Genomic DNA, 12,818 nt, shown 5'->3' on the forward strand with positions numbered 1-12,818 from the left:
AAGGTATAAGATTAAGTGCAGGTTCATTTGTTTATCTATGGATGTCCAATTACTCCAGCACCATTTGTTGAAAAGGCTATCCTTCCTCCATCGAATTACTTTTGCCCTTTTGTCAAGAAATCAGTTGAGCATATTTGTGTAGGTCTATTTCTGGATCCTCTAATCTGTTCCACTGACCTATGTGTTTATTCCTGCATCAATGCTACACTGACTTGACGACTACAGCTATTAAAATAAGTTCTAAAATCAGGTAGATTCCTTCTACTTTGCCCTTCTTTTTACAAAATTGCTTTAACTATTCTAGTTCCTCTGATTTTCTTTGTAAATCTTCTTTTATAAGTAATACATCTTTATTATATAAAATTTGGAAAGTAAGTTAGTATATATACCTACAAAAAATTTACTGGGATTTTGATAGAAATTGCATTAAACCTACAGATTAATTTGGGGAGACTCAACATTTTTACCATGTTGGCTTTTCCAATCCATAAACATGTTATACCTCTCCATTTATTTAGATCTTCTTTGAATACTTTAATCAACGATTTACAGTTTTCAGCATACACATCCTCTACATGTTTTGTTAGATTTATACCTAAGTATACTCATGTGCTGATAACAGCATTTTGGACGATGACAGACCACATATATAACAGTGGTCCCATAAGATTATAATATTGTATTTTTGTTGTACCTTTTCTATGTTCAGCTTAATCTTTTGATACACACATACTTACCATTGTGTTACAACTGCCTACAGTATTCAGTACAGTAACATGCCATACAGGTTTATAGCCTAGTAGCAACAGGCTCTACCATACAGCCTAGTTATATAGTAGGCTATACCATGTAGGTTTCTGTAAGTACACTCTATAATAACACAACAAATCACCAAACAATGCATTTCTCAGATTGTATCCATGTTGTTAAGTGATACGTGACTATATTTCAATTTTTTTTGGAGAGACTGTAAATGGCACTGTGTTTTTAATTTCACTTTCCATATGTTCATTGCTAGTATCTAGAAACATTAATTTTTGTGTGTTGATCTTGTATCCTGCAACATTGCTGAACTCATCTATTAGTACTAGCAGTTATTTTGTAAAATTTGAAGGTGTTCTACATAGAGAATCATGTCATTTGCAAATAGGTACAGTTTTATTCTTTTTTTCCAATTCATATGCCTTTTCTTTTTGTCAACTAATTGTGCCAGCTAGGACTTCCAGTATTATATTTAGTAAGATGGATGAGAGCATACATTCTTGTCTTGTTCTCATTCTTAGGGGAAAAGCATACAGTCTTTCACCATTTAGTATGGTGTTAACTGTAAGATTTTTCTAGATGTTCTTTATTAAGTTGGGGGAGTTCCCCTCTATTCCCAGTTTGCTGACAGTTCTGATCAAGAATTGGTGTTGAATTTTGCCAATTTTTTTTTGTATCAATTGATCTGATCGTGTGGTTTGATTTTTTTTCTCCCATGGCTTATTATGGTGGATTACACTAATTGGTTTTCAAATACTGAAGTGGCCTTATATACCTGGAATAAACCCCACTTAGACATGGTATATAATTATTTTTATAAGTTGCTAGATTGTTTTGCTAATACTTTGTTGAGGACTTTTGTATCTGTTCCTGTAGTTTTCTTTTTTGTTCTCTCTGGTTTTGATATCAGGGTCATACTAGTCTCATAAAATGAATTCAGATGCATTCCTTCCTCTTCTATTTTATGGAAAAGATTATACAGAATTGGTGCTAATTCTTCTTTAAATGTTTTGTGGAACTCACCAGTGGAAACCTCTGGGCATGGAGACTATTTTGGAAGCCTTTTGATTATGAATTCAATTTCTTTAATAGTTATAGAGCTATTGAAATTATTTCATCTTAGGTAAGTTTTGGTAGTTTAGGCTTTCAAAGAATTATCCATTTCATCTAAGCTGTTGAATATATATGCAAAGATGTTTGTAATATTCTCTTATTGAACTTTTAATAGCTACAGGATCTGTAGTGATATCACCTGTTTTGTTCCTAATATGGTAATATGTATCTTCTTTTTATCTTTACCAGTCTTCTTAGAGGTTTATCCATTTTATTGATCTTTTTAAAGAGCCAGCTTTTTAATTGGTTTTCTCTGTTGTTTTTCTGTTTTCAACTTCAATGATTACTGCTCTTTATTACTTCCTTTTTCTGCTTGCTTTGGGTTTATTTTGACTTTCTTTTTCTAATTTCTTGAGGTAGAAGTTTAGATTATTAATTTGAGAATTTTTCTTCATTCTAATGTAAACATTTAGTGCTATAAATTTCCCTTTCAGCACTACTTTAGCTGTGCCCCACAAATTTTAATGTGTTGTATGTTCATTTTCATGTATTTTTAAAATTTACTTTGAGAATTCCTTTTTGACTGATGGATTATTTAGAAGTGTGTTATTTGATTTCCAAGTGTTTGGACATTTTTCTGTTATCTGTTATTGATGTCTAGTTTAATTACATTATGGTCAAAGAACATATTTTGTATGATTTCCACTCCTTTAAATATACTGAGGTTAGCTTTATGATCCAGGATATGTTCTAATTGGGTTAGCATTTCATGGATACTTGAAAATAATGTGTTTTATGCTGTTTCTGGGTGGAAAGTTCTATAAAGATCAATTAGAACCTCTTAGTTGATGATATTGTTCAGTCTTTCTATATCTTTGCTGATTTTATGTTCAAGATATGTCAAGTTCTAAGAGAGGAATGCTAGAGTTCCCAAATATAATTATGTGGAATAACCTATTTTCCAATTCTTTCAGTTTTTGCTTCATATATTTTGCAGCTCTGTTATTTGGTGCATATATATTTTAAATTGCTATTGGTGTTCAGAACTGATAAACATGTCTGAAAAAAGAAAAAAATAAATATTAAAAAAAAAATAAAAAAAAATAAATTGCTATTGGTGGAATGACACTTTATCATTGTGTGATCTCCTTCTTTGTCCCTGGTAATTTTCTTTGCTCTTTAGTCTACCTTATCTGATATTATATAGAGCCACTCTTGCTTTTTTAAAATTAATATTTGTATGGTATATCTTTTTCCAACTGTTACTTTCAATGTATCTATATCAATACATTTTAAATGAGTTTCTTATAGACAGCTTATACTTGAGTCATGTTTTTTAAATCTATTATCATATACCTGTTTTTGACATATTTAGAATATTCACTTTTTTGTAATCTTCCATTATTTTATTAATTTTTTATTATTTATTTCAGGATATTATGGGGGTACAAACATTTTGGATTCACTTTTAAAACTAATTACTGACATGTTAGGGCTTAAGCCTGCCATTATATTATTTGTTTTCTGTTTGTTCACTCTGCTTTTCATTCTTCTGTTTCCTTTTTCTTGTCTTCCTGTGAGTTACTTGCACATTTTTGAGAATCTAGTATATCTCTTTGAATAATTATATTTTAGTGGTTTTATAACAAGCATATGTAACTTATCACAGACTACTGGTATCAACATTTTCTTATTTCAATAATGTGTAGAAACCTTACTTCCACTTAGGTTATTTTATATCCTCCCTACTTCTTACATATAATTGTTTTATATATTACCTCTACATATGTTGAACACCACACCAGATATATAATTTTTGCTTCAACCATCAAACATGTTTTTTAAAAATTAATGAAACATACCCTATACATTGCCTATTATACATACCCCCTATTATTTTTACTCATTCACTGTTTTTCCTTTATGAAGTTCCAAGTCTCCTTCTATTATCATTTCATGTTTAGAGAATTTCTTTAGCCATTATTTAAGGATAGGTCTGCTACTAATAAATTCTCTTCATTTTCCTTCATCTGAGAATGTTTTTATTTTCTCTTCATTCCTGAAGGATATTTCCACCAGATGTAGAATTCAGAGTTAACCATTCTTTTCTTTCAGCCCTTGAAAATGCTGTGCATTTCCTTCTGGACTCCATGATTTCATATGAGAAATCCACTGCCATTCAAATTATTCTTCCCTATAGATAATGTAATTTCTCTGTTGCTGCTTTTTCTTTGCCTTTAGTTTTTAGAAGTTTGATTATGATATATTTTGGCATAGATTTCTTTGGATTTATCTTGTTTGGATTTTGCTCAGCTTCTTGATTCTGAAGGTTTATGCCTTTTGCCAAATTTGGGGAAATTTCAGTCATTATTTATTTAAATATTGTAGTTTTTAAACTTTTTAAATTAGAGATGGGGATCTTTCTATGTTGCTCAGGCTCATCTGGAACTCTTGGCCTCAAGTGATCCTCCCACCTCAGCCTCCCAAAGTGCTGGGATTACAGGCATGAGCCACTGCACCTTGCCCCATGCTAAAGTTTTTATTGCCAAACTTTTTGGTACATTAATTCTAATCAGATTCATGTGTAGGTAGATCAGGAGTTTGCCCAGGAATTCCTATGCAGGAAGGGAAAGTCCCTTCAATGAATCCCTTTCTCCAGCTCTCTCCTCTCCAATATCTTCCCCATTTTCTACTAGGTAGGATGAGGAGGAACTTCATACCACCACTAAGTGGAGGCAGAGGGGGTGAAATCCCCTACTTGACAATATGCCAGCAAATGAGGGGAGAGCTGCCATGGGTTACCTGGTACCACTGGGTGGGGTACAGAAGTCCAGATTCCCCACTCAGTCTCCAGTAACAACCTGCCATCAGGGAAGGAGAATACCACCCCAGGCCATATACTTAACGGCTTAAAATAGTACCCCATTTATTATCTCACAGTTCTATAGGTCAAAAGTCCTGGTAGTCTCAACTGGGTTCTTTGCTCACTCAGGGTCTCACAAGGCCAATATCAAGATGTAAATAGGCTGGACTTTTATTTGGAGGTTTGGGAGAATTATCCACTTCCAAGCTACTCAGGTTGTTGGCAGAATCCAGTACCTTGTGGCTGTAGGTCTGAGGTCTCCATTTCTTTCCTGGCTGTCAGCCAAAGTCTACTCTCTGTCCTATAGGCTGCCTATATTCCTTCTCACATGACATGTCCATTTGCAAAGCAGCAAGTCCTTCTCAAACTCTGAGACTCTCTGACTTCCTCTTCTGCCACTAGACCTAGAAAGTTCTCTCCTCTTAAGGGCTTATGTAATATATTAGGCCCACCTGGATCACCTCCCTTTTTTAAGGTCACTTGTGCCATGTTAACATAACACAATCACTGGGAGTGATAGTTCATCACATTCATAGGTTGTGGGGACTTAGGAGTGAAATCTTGAGAACTATTCCTAAAATTCTGCCCAGCTCACTACCACCAGGTAGAGGGTAGAGTGGAGTAAATTATTTAGTCTAGAGGTTCTACAATAAGAATGTATTAATTTTAATGAACTCGAATTGAGCATTGTTTACATGTTGTTATGTTCTTTGTTTATTTTTTTCACAATTTCCAGCATGATTATGTTTCCTTATATATTCATTTATATAGCTAGTTTATTCATAAAGCTACTTTGGAAACATTATAATATTTTCAAATCTAGATCAAGGCTTCCAATTCATGCTCTTGAAAAAAGATATTAGATTGAAGAAGATGCTGCTGCCCTATCAGTACCATTGTACAAAATGAATGCCCAAGCCTTCTCAAGCAGCAAAATCAGCTGAACTTTTAAAAAACATCCTAAGGCTTCTATCCCAAATCCAGCCCCCACCCCCAAATTCTGACAATGTGGTGCACCTGGATAGGGTCAGCTTAGAGAACCATTGGAATGCAGTCCTCTGTGGGAGCCCCATACTTTACAAGTTTAAATATCTAGTAATGATCACAGCAGTATCCTAGATGGTTTCGATTTTGATCTGCTAGAAAGCTGGGGGTTAAAACGTATGATTTAAAAGTGCCTTTCTAAGCTAAGATTTGATAATCTTGTCGTTAAGAAAATAAGATGCCATTATACATAATCACCATGATCAACTCAGTCCAAGGACTAAATCTCACTGAGGTCACAGCTCTCCCTGAGTCACAAGACACTCCCCAGCCCCCTTCTGTACCTAACAGTTACAAAGCCTGAAGAATACACATTTGTACCTAATTACTCTAGACCCTACTTGGAATTACATGTCTCACAACAGTGTCTAACAGGTTCCAGTTGTCAGTTTTAGGATTTTTTAAAAAAGAAAACTGTATGTTTAAAGTTTAAAGAATAATTTGAGCTGGAATTGGTTGATTTCAAGAGCCCCAGGAATAGGGAACAACTGGATAGTCACACATCTGGATTATTTACCACTGATAGAAAAGACAGCCAAGTGCCTTCCAAAAAGCCCATCCTGAACACTGCAAAATGGCAAGTTTGCTTACAAGTCGATAAAAATGAAATATTTTTCCTAATCGCCTTATTTTCAGAATTTATAGGAAAAACAGCACAAGCCCATAAATCCAAGCAAAGGTTGCTCTTTTGAGTTGAAATAGCCGTCTTTTGAAGAGAATGCTTTAAAAATAAAAAAGGAGGTGAAATACCATGATTCTTCCTAACTGGACACATGGGGAAGGAACGATGCAGCAGGTAATAATGGTGGGGAGCTTAAGCCCATCAGGACGGTTCAGACACCTAGATAATGCTGCCTGCCTGAGCTCAGGTTCTGCAGCCAGTCTGCCTGGATTCCAAGGCTGTCTTTGCTCCTCACCAGCTTGTGTGTCTGTGGCTAAGCTGTTAACCTTATTGACTTTGACATGCCTCAGTTACCTCTTCTGAAAAATGGACACAATAAAAACAGTGCCTGTGCCCTAGGATGGTGTAGGGATTTAATAAGATAAAATAAAACATGTGAAGGGCTTAGCCTCCTTCCTGCCTGGCATATAATAAGTGCTCAATAAATTTTGGTCATGGTACACAGACAGACACAGGCAGATTATGCACAAAATGCCAGGCAGCCAGTAAGCCTTGAACAGAACATAGCCATTATTATTCCATAAGATAACACAGCAATTATGGACAAAAAGGTAACTGTATGTTCATTTAGCATGTTCTACCAGTTGCCTGATGAATCCAGTCAGAATCTTCTCAAGTGGCATTTTAATTAGGAACATCTTTCTAGAATATCTTTGTAGAACAATGTCTAAAGCACAGAATTCCCCAAGGCAGGTCATAGGAGCTAAACCTGTCATCCTATAGGAGAAGTTATATTTGTGACAATATTCCACTCAATGTGTCTCAGTTGTGCTTATAACCTCTGGTGTCTAGCACATAGTAGACACCTAGTAAGTGTTTAAGCTTAAGTATACTCAAGTTTAAGTATACTCAATGAGCATAGCAGGCCCCTACACACCCAAGCACATTATGACTAAATGTTGGAAGCAAGAAAAGGCTCTGCATTTATGAAACACCCCTGCTACCTTTTCAAGACCGATAAGTATCTTAAAAATGATCACCCATATAATTCACAAAATTAATAGCCCTTGGGTTAAAAGTTTGGAAAAGAGATATGTTAAAAGGGATTCATGTCAGGGTCTTTGAATACAGACTAGAAACCGGGAAATCTCTACTATATGCCAATTGTTGAAATAGATTTGTAATCCTTTCATAAATCAAGTACACCAGAGTAACCATGAACTTCATCTCAGAGTGGTGCAAATATGCAAAATGCTGGCCTTTTGTTTCATGGATCAAAAACACAGAACCGCATTCACCAATCGCTTTACACAATTACCAAAAAAGGCTCTGAATGTGCCAAAGAGAGATCTAAAACACCTAGCAAATGAAAGCTGAGGCCACGGGAAAACGGGCAGCAAACGGTTACACTCAGCATAGGTACAACATGCAAGCTACAAGTAAACACATTTCAACCTTCAACCACCGGGCAGGCAGGGTGTAAAATGAACTGTTATGGAACACACATGAAAACAGGCAGAGAAAACAGCTCTCTTCCTTACAGACAGTCAGAATAAATTTAAAGATCTACAAGCATATTCTTTTAACCCCTACTATAGCTTCCTGCTTTCTACACATCTATTTGTGAGCTACAAAATGTCAAGGGCCTGTGTCCTGTCGCACATTTATCAAATGTTCCCTACCAGAGCAGACAGATCTGTACACGTCAGCCCCAGCTACAGTTTCAATGCTTTTTCTTTTTTAAATTCATTTGGCTGGCCATGGAAAAATGTATATTCGTGGATCCATGTCAGGAGAACCCAGAAAAAGGCTGCTTATAAATCCTTTGCTTGACTAAAGAACACTGTTGTCTGAATCTGGGGTAAGGCTTTAAAAAGAAGATACTAGTCATTAAATCCAACATGGGACAATGAACCCCTATGAAAGAGTCTACCTCTCCCTGTAATAGGTGACTTTCTGTTTTATGGGGCAGTTTGAGGTCTCACAAAAGCAGTTATATTTTTTTAAATATGAAGATTCATCCTCATATTCTTATTATTGTATCTCACATTGTGGTGTGTCATGGCCTATTCAGAAAAAATATCCAAAACTTGGAAATTAGGCAAAAAAGATGATCATGTGACCTTTTAATGTCATGCTAATGCATTTTCTAGTAAACCCCCTGGAAGGGTCATCTGACTCTGAAAATGTAACTTGATTTAACTAACAGTTTATTAGGACATTTTGCAACCCTATAAATGTCAGACAATAGCATGTAGAAAAATAAGGCACATTGGTTTTTTTGTTTTTGTTTTTTCTTTTCTGGTAGAGAACCCCAAAAGGTGAAGATTGTGTTGTCCTCTTAAGACATGAACCAGTTTTGAATTGAACTTAACAATCTTATGTGAACATTCCTTTTTCCACTGAGGTTTTTTGTTTTTGTTATCAGTTCCTCATATCCTCACTGACTCGGCTTTGTTATTCTGCTAGTTCCCTCATTAAATGAGTTCTAAACTTTGACACATACTCTCTATTTACATTTTTAACAATGTAAGAATTAGTGTTTGATAGTTCCTGGGCCTAATAATCAAGTTGCGCCCTGGAAACTGAAGTCTGTGCGTCAGGAGGTCTCAGTCATACTCAAAGGGTGGCTACACTATGACAAGATTCAGGCTGATTAGCTAAATTGGCTACTGTGGTACAAGTAAGGCTAGAGGCACAGGGGGGACATCTTCACACACACACATATACACTCACACACTCACAGAGGCCACAGCTTTACACAGAGCAAAGCCCACATGTTGAAAGTCAGTGAGGGGCCGGGCGTGGTGGCTCACGCCTGTAATCCTAACACTCTGGGAAGCCAAGGTGGACGGATTGCTTGAGGTCAGGAGTTCGAAACCAGCCTGAGCAAGAGCGAGACCCTGTCTCTACTATAAATAGAAAGAAATTAATCGGCCAACTAATATATATAGAAAAAAATTAGCCGGGCATGGTGGCGAATGCCTGTAGTCCCAGCTACTTGGGAGGCTGAGGCTGGAGGATTGCTTGAGCCCAGGAGTTTGAGGTTGCTGTGAGCTAGGCTGACACCACGGCACTCACTCTAGGCTGGGCAACAAAGCGAGACTCTGTCTCAAAAAAAAAAAAAAAAAAAGCCAGTCAGTGAGGGCAGCAAGTCCACTCCTACACGTGTGCATATATAAGAGCAATTAGTGCTCATGTCCACAAGACCTACGACAGTATTCAGAGCCTTTATTCATAAAATCCCCAAACTGGAAACAATCCAAATGCCCACCAACAAGGGAGTGGGAAAAATAATGGTAGATTCATCCTAATGGAATACTGTACAGCAAGAACAACGTAGTGATATATGCAAAAACATTTTGTTGCACATAAGAAGCCATATATAAAGGAGCACATATTGTATGACTCCATTATATGAAATTCAAGTACAGGCAAAACTTATTTATGATTATTGATTACCTAGGGGGAGGGGAATGACTGGGAAAGACCATGGGGGAACTTTCTGGAGGGACAGAAATAGTATTGATCTGGATCAGGGGTCCTCAAACTTTTTAAACAGGGGGCCAGTTCACTGTCCCTCAGACCGTTGGAGGGCCATTGGAGAGTGCGGCACACATTCCACACATGCGCACTGTGGGCCCGGGATGAGTCAGCTGCTAAGCAGGACAAGCAGCGGCAGCAAAAACACCCCGAGGGCTGGATAAATGTCCTCAGCGGGCCGCATGTGGCCCTCAGGCGGTAGTTTGAGGACCCCTGATCTGGATGGTGGTTATAAAGGTACATACTTATGTAGAAACAAAAATCATCAAGCCATACACATATGACTTGTGTATTTTACTCTATATAAATTTCACCTTAAAATGAATATTTTTTTACAGAAAGAAAAGAGATAAAGAAAAATGTATTCCAAAAGAAGCAGATAAGGAGAGAGGTAGGGAAAAGAAAGGGAAGGGAGGTTTAAAAGATTCTTCTTCCACATTCACAGTAATTAAATTAAATAAGAACAAACTAAATAAAAGAGGGACAAACCCCAAAGGCCATGAGGCCTAGTTGGGTATATTTATGTATGACAACAAATCTCAGCCTGAGAGCTGGTGAAGCACAGGTATCTTCCTAACGATGGGATGGCCTGATGCTTGGAATACCAGGGGATGGCTGGCATTATTCTCTTGAGAGACTGGGACAGTCCAGAGTTGAAGGTAGATCCTAAATCCTAACACTTTGGGGGATCATGCTCAAATGGGGCACTGGGTAAGGATCTGATAAATGAATCAAGAAAATGTTTAAGGTAGGTGCTCTGACAATGCTAACATTGACATAAAGGCATGCAAATAAACAATGGGATTCCACAAGATTACCCATTTCAATCTGGAGACAAATGATTTTTAAGCTAAATAGAACATCCATAAAGCCACATTCAAAACCGCACACCTATGCCAAAATGATGATTGTTACTTAAAGATGCACTTTCAGCTTTTAGAATTCTCGATGGAGTCCTGATTATTGTTAAACTCCACTGCACCCACCTACTGAATTTTCAATAATAGGCCTAAAACATTTCCAGTGGGTGAAGACTTGAAAATAGACTCAGCCATCTGAAAGAACTGAGTTTCTTTTTCTGCCAAATGTGACAGCCACACGTAGTGCAGCCCCAGCAGCTCCTGCCACATCCTTTCTGCCCCAGGTGGAACAAGCACCTCCCAAGAGCGTGACTTCCCGTCGCTGAGAGGGCTCCAGCCAGCTGACAGCTGTGCAGGCAAGAACAGGGTGACCCAGACCCAGAGAAGAGGACCCACTCCTCCCGCCAGGGGCCAGCACAGCCCACCCACTGGGAGGCTGGCCACTGTCCTAAACAGTTGCCAGCACACTCTCATTTAATCCTCCAAGTGGCCTGATGAGGTAGTCGGGTTCTCAAAAGGAAACAGATGGCACACACTTGAATAGGGTAATCTGAGGTGTGACTGATAAAGACTCTTACAGGGTGGGTGAGATGAAGACAAAGCCCAGGGCAGTAGCCCAGGGCTAGAAACAAGGGAGCCCTAGACCTGGAGGCACGAGGGGAGAGGGCTGTGGACTAAGGCGGACTTGATTGGAGCAACCACTTGTCCAGAGAGGGACACAGCCAGCTCAAAACCCCCTGGGCAGGCAGCCAGGGGGGACCGCCACACCTGATCTCACTGGCGTCCCCAGCTCCCTGCCATCTCCCACCAGGGCTCCTGTGGAGCCAGAGCCCATTAGAAGCCACAGGGCAGAAGAACCCACTGCCTTGGCCCACACTGGCCTAGCCCAAAGCAGAGCAGGCGGGGCAATGGGGAAACCTCCTAGTGGTCAAGACACCGCCTCCACCTCACAGTGAGGAGTCCTCTCTGGGTGAGGCAGAGGGCCGGGTTCTAGAGCTCATGGTGGCAATTCCTACACTGTGTTTCCCTCAAGCCCTCCACAGTCGCTGACAGCACACCAGCCGTAAGCCCTGAGCAAATTGTGCAGATGTTGTAAGTGCCTTCCAACTTAGTTCTCGGACTTCATGGATTTGGAGTTTAAAATGAGGGGGCACTAAGCCAACAGGACACATTAAAGGCATTCAAAATAGGGCCTACCTTCAAAACTGGAGCTGATGCTGCACTCCTTTCTCCTTCCCAGGCTCCTCCTCTCTCTTTCCCACGGTCCTCCTCTCTTTCCCACAGTCCTCCTCTCTTTCCCACGGTCCTCTTCTTTCATTCCTGCCTCCATCTTCACCCCAACCATTGCCCCTTTTATCTGGGAAAAAAAACCTCCTTCCACACTAGAATTTGGCTCAATTTAAAGGACAATCCTCTCCCCAAATCCGGGGTTTTGTTTCCGAAAGGCCAAAGAATAACTTCCATTTACACCTCAACAGAGTCAATCTGCGGGTGGCCCTTATGTAAAGCTTTCCAACTGTGAAAATGGGAGCAAGCTGCTGGATTCAAGTGTAGTTCAGGAAATAGAAAAAGTCTATACTCCTACAACTACAGAGAGCAATGTCTGTCAGCATGGTACCAACAAAATTCCCCCCAGCTTTGTGCACACCGAAAAGAAAAAAGAAATGTTGTCAGGATCACTCTGAGACAAAAATCCAGAAGAAAGATTTAACCAGGTTCCTATTCATTTCAGATATGGAAGGGGCGGAGGTAGAGGGCTCAGAGGTTGGAAGTTCAAAGCATGTCGCACATTTTTCATCAACAACCCTTTATCATAAAACCCTCCCACCCAATACTCAGGGCTCCTTTACAGGGACCACCTGCTTCTCTCTGCCCAAGGTTCCCATACCTGCCTCCCCACAGCCTAGGCACACTCTTTTGAAATATGATCTGGTGCCACAGAGATGACAGCAGGGGACCTGCAGGGTTTCTGCATGCAGCTCACCCTACCAAAGGCAATCCATCCTTCTCCAGTGTGGGATAGGAAGTTTATGGTACAAGGACTTTTACGCCCAGTTAGTATTTCCCATGA

The 12,818-nt window shown here is 39.1% G+C and overlaps 1 protein-coding gene across 2 annotated transcripts in view; it reads right to left on the minus strand.

Moving 5' to 3' along the window:
* Positions 1–12,818, minus strand: part of SH3KBP1 (SH3 domain containing kinase binding protein 1) — a 311,729-nt gene that overhangs the window by 255,159 nt on the left and 43,752 nt on the right. The window lies entirely within an intron of this gene.

This window comes from Microcebus murinus, chromosome X (assembly GCF_040939455.1).
Source record: "Microcebus murinus isolate Inina chromosome X, M.murinus_Inina_mat1.0, whole genome shotgun sequence".
NCBI lineage: Eukaryota > Metazoa > Chordata > Mammalia > Primates > Cheirogaleidae > Microcebus > Microcebus murinus.